This window comes from Symphalangus syndactylus, chromosome 15 (genome assembly GCF_028878055.3).
Source record: "Symphalangus syndactylus isolate Jambi chromosome 15, NHGRI_mSymSyn1-v2.1_pri, whole genome shotgun sequence".
Classification (NCBI taxonomy): domain Eukaryota; kingdom Metazoa; phylum Chordata; class Mammalia; order Primates; family Hylobatidae; genus Symphalangus; species Symphalangus syndactylus.
The window spans coordinates 85,485,417-85,494,372 of NC_072437.2; the positions used below are offsets into that span (position 1 = coordinate 85,485,417).

Here is an 8,956-nt window from a genome sequence, read left to right on the forward strand (position 1 = left end):
GCAGCACATTGTAAAAATCAACCATTTAAATAAAACTATTCCATCATTCTTTCAAACATGCCAAATTGGGTAAAATATCTACTCATAAGACAAGTTATCATATGCTTTAAAATGACATAAATAAGTTTTCTTTGATAGTTAGAAAATTTACATCATTCCTTTTTGCTCCAGAACTTATATTTTTCAATTTACTTTCCCTACAAAGTCAAATTCTGATATTATTAGTCACCTATTCAAACTCTTTCAAAATCAAATCCATTACTCTTTTTTCACTTTTATAGATGTAAGCAATTAAAAAATTCTTCACATAGGTAAGTAAATTAGAATGAAAAAAATTTTGCTTCTGACTTAAATGCCCAAAATTATATTGCAATCTGTCAAAAATTATTTTAATGTTTTATTGGCTGACAACTCAATTAGATTCTCCTTTAATTTTGTCGAAACCTAAGAATTGTAAATAACTGAGTTTTAAAATTATTCATTATCTAGTCACTATACCCATTCACTTAATTTCTGAGAATTATTTTTTAAATGGCTTTACTGAGGCTTATCAACAAATATATAATTATACCTGCTACTCTACGTGAAAACATTTTGTGTAATCTAATATAGAATGAATTTGGAAAACCAAAATATTGTTAATTACAGTACTCCTTACTCAAAATATTTTTGATAACTTTTTTTTTTTGAGACAGAGTTTCACTCTTGTTGCCCAAGCTGGAGTGCAATGGCATGATCTCAGCTCACTGCAACCTCCATCTCCTGGGTTCAAGCGATTCTCCTGCTTTAGCCTCCCAAGTAGCTTGGATTACAGGTGCGAGCCACTGCACCTGGCTAATTTTTTGTATTTTTAGTAGAAACGGGGTTTCACAATGTTAGCCAGGCTGGTCTCAAACTCCTGACCTCAGATGATCTGCCCACCTCAGCCTCCCAAAGTGCTAGGATTACAGGCGTGAGCCACCACGCCCAGCTGATAACATATTTTTATCTGATCATTCAATATATGCATCCAAACCTCATAACTACAGACTCAGCTCTGTCAACTTATGGAGATATCGACCACACAAAGCCAGTCGTCATTACAAAACCAATCAATCAAATTGGATTTGCTTTCTTTTTTTTTTATTATTATACTTTAGGTTTTAGGGTACATGTGCACAATGTACAGGTTTGTTACATATGTATCCATGTGCCATGTTGATTTCCTGCACCCATTAACTCGTCATTTAGCATTAGGTATATCTCCTAATGCTGCTTTCTATTAGAAAAAGTCTGTCCTCATTTTTCAATCTAAGTAACTGTTAACACATGTTCTTGTAACAAGCATCTCACTTCTGAATTCTAACATAGATATATTTATTGAAACAGACCTTTTCCATGAGGTTGCTACCTGGACAAAATAAGGCTTCTCTAACCTTCAATATTCCCAAGTATCTTTAGGAACAACCACGTTTTACTGCCATGTCTCTTCCTTCTGTTGTGAGCACTGTCACATACCAGGTAGGAGCTGCTCTGTGACTGCATCCTGAAGTGAAGAGAGACTGGAGCATATTCTCTTCACTCTCCTCTCATGTGCCTCTCCCTGGGAAGTATTGTAGTCATTGACAAGTAGGGGATATAAGAAAATGTCATCGCTTCTGCTACCCTACTTGACAATATATTTGAATTTGGAGCATTGCCACAGAAGCTGAAATACCATTTCTAATGCCACAGTTTTCACCCCACAAACATATGTAAAAGACAGAGAAAGTCATAAAATCCTTTAATCAGTGAAATCATCATCATAATTGATATTTTTCATTGGATTGGAGATTTTTATACCCCTGAACTATTCACTGTGGTAAGATTTCAGAGGTGTGAATTTATGCCTTTCTTTTGGAAAGTGAAAACAAAGGCAGAAAAGAAGGATGCACGTGGCCTCCTGAATTGCAGGCTCCTTTCCAAGACAATAAATCACAGAAAAGAGTATGTATGGATGTTGAACATATGTAAACTGATGCTCTTAGAACAATTTGTTCCCATGTAGCTTTTGGAAGGATTTCCTATTCCCCAACAGGTACCAGGACCCCAGTGTTGCTGTAGACGTCAAAGCAACTGGGAAGATTATATGTAATTCAGAGTTCTTGAAAAATAAGACATTTTATTCTCTACTATGTGCATGAATTTTCTATTACTGTATAACAACATCAGCAGAAGAAAATATACATTTATTACTTCACAGTTTCCATGGGTCTAAGTACACACAGTCCCAGCACATCTTCACTGGGTCTTCAGCCCGGGGTCTCACATGGCTGCCTCAAGATGTCAGCAGGTGCTGCTATCTGAGGCTGAGCTCCTCTTCCAGGCTCACTGGTTATTGACAGGATCCAAGTCTTAGGATTGTAGGACTGAGGCTCACTCTCTCCTAGAGGCTATATTTGTTCCCTGCCATATGACCTTCTCCACAATGTGGCAGTTTGTTTCCTTAAAGCCAGCAGGAAAACGTCTCTGCTGCTTCTTTTCTCTCTACCTCTAGACCCTCCTCTAAAAGGCTCAACTGATTAGGTCAGGCCTACCAAAGTAATTTCCCTTTTGGTTAACCTAAAGTGAACTAATTAGGGGGTTTAATTACATCTGTAAAATTCCTTTACCTTTGCTATATAATGTAACATAATCCAAAAAGTAATATTCCATCATTTTTGCTATGGTCTACTGATTAGACGCAAGCTACAGGATCCACCCATAGTCAAGAAAAAAGAGTTTTACAAGGGGTGAGTCATTGGGCATCATCTTAGAATTCTGCCTACCACACTATTTAAGCCAAAAATAACATTAAAATAATCAATATAACAAACATGGGGTGTTTTCTTCAAGTTTAGAATATAAAATCTAAAGGACGGCCCCTAGAGCACTCATTATTTAGTGACTTAGAAGGATTACAAGGGAAATTAGTTTACAACATAGATTTTCCTAGCCCCATTCCTAGAGATTCTAATTCAGCTGGCAAAGAGTTGACCAGGAATCAACATTTTAAATAACTTCTCCCTGATGATTCTGATATAAGCTCTGACCACACATTGAAAACCCCTAAATAGTGCTTCCATAATTAAAGAATGACTTAAATTTTCCTATGGCTCTGCAGTTTGGGCCAAAGAATTCCTCCAAATGGGCTTCTTAGTCCCTTTGTTTTATAAAAGCTATATTTCACAGGCTCCACCTCTCTACTTAGCACCTAACATATTGAGAAACCTTTATATAGGCTCAGGAAGTACCCTTCTGTGTAGATAGAGTCCTTCTTGTAAGAGTAAGCAGACATCCTTCTCTCTGCTGTAAACCAAATTTAAAAATAGCATAGAGTGAATAGAAACCTGGTTTCTTCTCCAACTGGAGTTTCTACCATTCTTCAGAAAAGAATGGGAAAGGACAAAAGTCTAACTCTAAAGCAGGCCAGGAAACTCCCTTAAGCAGTGACCACTTCATTTATATGTTCCCTGCTAAGACTCTTGCTGGTTTCTGAAGATAGGACCTCTTTGGACACTCTTTGGCCAAAATAGGGTGGGAAAGCAGTGGTGGCCCCAATGATGTGCCTCTCTATTTTCCAGATAGACTCTACCTAACTTATGAGACACAGCAAAAGTTCAAGGTGGCATGTAACTTGAGTTAGATTGAATTGTAAGACCTTCAAATGCCAGAGTTTCTCAGAGAAGAAAAACACTGGGAAAAGTTTAGAAGTTGCTGAGGGACATCAGGACATCAGTAGACATCATCAGCATCAGTTACAGATACCCAAAGAGTAATAAGGTGGCATAAAGACAAGTAAGAAGGAAGAAACCCACAGCACTTGATTCACTCAACTAATAGCTGTTGAGTGCTTATAATGTATTGCATCGTGCTCTAAGCATTATCATGGCCCCTCTACATTTTGCACTAAAGAGAAGAGGTTTGCTTTCTCACTGCCTGGTTTTGCCACTTCTTGAAAAGCTTATAAAACATACCATACTCCTCTCAGCATAGGATCACCTGTGATCAAAAGAAAGAAGGGTGCTTTGACAACTGTTCCTTACTCCCTCTTAACCCAAGGATACCAAATCGGCCAATTACAGCTCCCCCTTGCAACTTGACCTTGACTTCTAAGGAAAATTCTCAAAGATAGAAAAAGAGGCAGATCACTGTGACTTTTAGGAAGCAGAGAAAAATGCATGTGTCTCAGTCCCCAGGTAGGTAACCCAGAGAGAATAGGTAAAATAAAGGAACCAAGACTTGCAGCCTCATAAGATGGTGGAGGTTGAAACATGCATTGTTCTACTTTCCCCACATGTTAAACTGGCAGTTCACACTGGCTGACCCAAGTAAAATATGTGAGTAGGCGAAATGTGACTGTGTCAACCCAACCTTCCAGATCATATCTACATTCTTTCCCTGCCATAACCCTTCCTGTGTGTCCATGTTATCCTTCCTGGATTCCACATACTATATCCTTGAGTTCTCTTCCTATTAAAAAAAAGTTCTCAGGAAAGAATCAGAAAGCCATTTATATGACCTTAAAATACACGTTGATTTTTTTAATCTTTATTTTTATTGTAGTGTAACAAATTATAGTTGTATATATTTATAGAGTAAAATGTGATGCTATGATTTATGAATACAGTGTGAAATAATTAAATCAACCTAATTAACATATTCATGACCTCAAATATTTATCATGTTTTGTGGTGAGAACACTTGAAACTTACTCTCAGTGATTTAGAAATGTGCAATGGATTATTATTTTCTATATTTGAAAATTTTAGTGGTGAAAATTACCTAATCAGTTGTCATTACTGTATCTAGAAACCAATCTTGAAAATGTGTGATGGCTTTTTTAGTGCCATCTGCTCATGGAGCCACCGCTGCAACCCTGAGTCACTGCCTGAGCAGCTCTGGCTGCCTGGCTCCCCATACTAGCTGCCAATATTTGGAGTTCTTACAACATGGCAGACATTGACAACAAAGAACAGTCTAAACTTGATCAAGATTTGGATGATGCTGAAAAAGTAGAAGAAGAAACTGATGAAGAAACAAAAATCAAAGCACATCAGCTAACTGTTCAGATGATGCAAAATCCTCAGATTCTTGCGGCCCTTCAAGAAAGACTTGATGGTCTAATAGAAACACCAACAAGATACATTGAAAGCCTGCCTAGGGTAGTTAAAAAACGAGCAAATGCTCTCAAAAACCTGTAAGTTAAATGTGCACAGATCGAAGCCAAATTCTATGAGGAAGTTCACAATCTTGAAAGGAAGTATGCTGTTCTCTGTCAGCCTCTATTTGATAAGCAATTTGAGATTATTAATGCAATTTACAAACCTACAGAAGAAGAATGGGAGCCAGATGAAGAAGATGAGATCTCAGAGGAGTTGAAAGAAAAGGCCATGATTGAAGATGAGAAAAAGGATGAAGAAAAAGAAGATTCCAAAGGAATTCCTGAATTTTGGTTAACTGTTTTTAAGAATGTTGACTTGCTCAGTGATATGCTTCAGGAACATGATGAACCTATTCTGAAGCACTTGAAAGATATTAAAGTGAAGTTCTCAGATGATGGCCAGCCCATGAGTTTTGTCTTAGAATTTCACTTTGAAGACAATGAATATTTTATAAATGAAGTGCTGACAAAGACATATAGCATGAGGTCAGAACCAAATGATTCTGATCCCTTTTATTTTGATGGACCAGAAATTATGGGTTTTATAGGGTGCCAGATAGATTGGAAAAAAGAAAGAATATCACTTGGAAAACCATTAAGAAGAAGCAGAAACACAAGGGACGTGGGACAGTTAGTACTGTCACTAAAACAGTTTCCAGTGACTCTTTCTTTAATTTTTTTGCCCCTCCTGAAGTTTCTGAGAGTGGAGATCTGGATGCTGATGCTAAAACAATCCTTGCTGCAGACTTTGAAATTGGTCACTTTTTACTGGAGTGTATAATCCCAGGACCAGTGTTATACTTTACTGGAGAAGCTATTGAAGGTGGATGATGATGATTATGATGAAGAAGGTGAAGAAGCGGATGAGGAAGGAGAAGAAGGAGATGAGGAAAATGATCCAGCCTATGACCCAAAGAAGGATCAAAATCCTTCCTCCCAAAAATGCATACCCTGGCCTAATCACAAAGAAAACAATTTCCAATTAAGGAATATTATACAAAATGTGTAATCAATACTCAAGGTTTTCAAGTCATTAATGACAAGGGAAGTCAGAAATTGTCCACCAAACAAAGCATGAGAAGATATGGCATCTAAATGTAATGTAGTATCCTGGGTGGGATGCTAGAACAAAAGAAGAACATTAGGTAAAAACTAAGGATATCTGAATGAAGTATGGATTTTAGTTAATAATACAGGCATATGTCTTTTTATTGCACTTTGCTTTATTGCAGTTTGCAGACACTATAGTTTTTATGAAATGAAGGTCTGTGGCAACCCTACATCAAGCAAATTTATTGATACCATTTTTCCAACAGCATGTGCTCACTTCATATCTCTGTGTCAGCATTGTATAGTCATGAAGTATTTTTTAACCAAGGTATGTACATTGCATGTACATAATGCCATTGCACACTTAATATACTACAGTATAGTGAAAACATAACTTTTATATTCACTGGGAACCAAAAAAAATGTGTAACTCACTTTATTGTGATATTCACTTTATTGTGGTAGTCTGAAACCAAACTTGTAATATCTCTGTGGTATGCCTATAATAATGTTGGCTCATTAGTTATAACAAACATATCATACTAATGTAAGATATTTATAAGAGGAAAAACTGGATATGGGGTGTGAGAAACACATTTAACAATCCAAACTGTGTCTCTGGACTCAGAGACACAAAGAACAGTGGAAGCAAGTCTTTTAATGGTGATCTTGCAAGATCAGGTGTCTGGTAGGCAGGCACATCTGAAGCAGTTACAGCAGGTAATTTATCTCCTAGCATGCAAGTCCCTCCCCCAATTCCTCATTGGTCGAGTGCTATGGGGTTAAAATCTTCCTGGATGTCACCTAGGTTTCATTATCCCCCTTATAAGATTATACCCCAGTCCCTTTCCCCACTTAAGTTTTGATTTCCCAATAATGAAACTTTTTTCCCTTTTATGGGCTAACCCATCTCTACATTCTGTCCACTTATTGTGACTTTCCAGGTGCATGAGCCGTGCAGTTTGTCACATCCGCAGGCTGGCTGCCAGTACATAAGATTTATCATGCCTTGAAAATGGACCATTCAAATGTTTTCTCACAGGGGTATGTGGAAACTCTCCACACAATTTCACAATTTTTCTGCAAATCTAAAGCTATTCTAAAATTTAAAAGTTTAATTAAATGCAGTATCCAGCACACCATAAAAAAGTATGAGATGTGAAAAAAGTAACATATGACTGATAAACAGAAAGTTAAAAAACAGTCAATGAAAGGAAACCAACAGATTAAAAAGTTATTGGAATTAGAATAAAATGACTTTAAATTGACTCTTATAGACTAAATTAACCTATAAGTAGGTTAAATAAATGGGAGTAAAAGATGAACAAAATGAACAAAAATATGGAGAACATCAAAAGAGAAGTGAAATCCCTAAAAACTAATTCATGTATATCCTAAGATTGAAAAACATAGTATCTGAAATTAAGAATAAATTGGAAAGGTTTAATAGCAGATTGAACATCAGAGGAAAGGATGCATGAATTTGAATACTGTCAATTAAATTATTCATACTGGAGAATGGAGAGAGAAGAATGTGGGGGGAAAACCAATGTAAGAGGAACATGGGATAATACCAAGCTTTCCAACATACATGTAATTGGAGTACATTTATTGACTTGCATATGTTGAACCAACATTTTTAGACATAATGGGCAAGAACTTTCCAAAACTAACTTTAAAAAACCAAACCACAGAGCGTGCAGCAAGATGGAGGAATAGAAGCCACACCATTCAACTCCCCACTGCTGGAACTCCAAATTTTAACAACTATCTGCACACAGGAAAGCACCATCACAAGAATCAAAAATCAGGTGAGCAATCACAGTACCTGGATTTAACTTCATATTTTGGGTTTTTTTTTTTTTTGTAGCAGTTGTTAGCATTTAACAAACCTCCATCCATGTGGTTTCATACCACCAGGACTCAAGCCCCACCTCCAACACCCTTAATCCTCTCCTCAGCTCTTCTGCTGAAGAATTTGGCCTTCATGATGACAGGTTGCTTTGGTAGATTTCCGTTTCCCAGAACTTTGTAGTAGCCTGATCACATCACATCAATGGTGGCAGCAGTTCCAGTTTTGTCTTTAGCAGCATTCACCTGTGTCTGTACACTGACCAAAGTCCACAATTTATTGGGGTTGGCATTTGAGCAGGAGCTCTGGTTCCTCTTTAAGTGGTAACCCTTATACCAACTTTCCCAAAGGAACCTAGGTAAGGTTTATCAATGTTGATCCTGTGGTGATGCTTGCCACCAGTATTAATCCTGCCTCCGGAGTGCTTTTGGTGCTTGCTGATGAGGCTGTGGCTGTGGCTCACATGGCCCAGAAGTTTCTGGGTCTTCCTCAGCCTGAATGGTATGTCAGAAACTCTTGGGTTATAGCCTACGTTCTTGATTTTTTCCAACAAACAGCATAGCCTGGAGGACATTGGGCTATCATGTTGGGTTGTCATGGATGGCACCTTATATTCTAGTTGGGGACATGCTGCAATGTGAAAGAGTTGCATGGTCTTCCCATTTCTCACCATTCTGATGTTTTGTCACTGCTCACACTCATTTCTGAAGAATTCTTGGTTTTAACAGAACTCTGTTTCAGTATATCTTCACATTGATATGAAAATAAATCAAGGACAAATAGTCTTATATGACATTAAGTCATAGTTCTTAATTGTGGATATGTGTTCATCAGACTTAGCAGAGGGGTTTTAAATATGCATAACCAGACTTGAAATAAAATTCTCAGTACAG

At 37.3% G+C, this 8,956-nt stretch overlaps 2 pseudogenes; one reads left to right on the forward strand and one right to left on the reverse strand.

The window, feature by feature from the left end:
• Window positions 1–4,851: 4,851 nt before the first annotated feature.
• Window positions 4,852–6,170, forward strand: LOC129463765 (nucleosome assembly protein 1-like 1; annotated as a pseudogene).
• A 1,949-nt stretch (window positions 6,171–8,119) lies between these two features.
• LOC129463766 (large ribosomal subunit protein uL15-like) lies at window positions 8,120–8,736 on the reverse strand (annotated as a pseudogene).
• Between the last annotated feature and the right edge of the window lie 220 nt (window positions 8,737–8,956).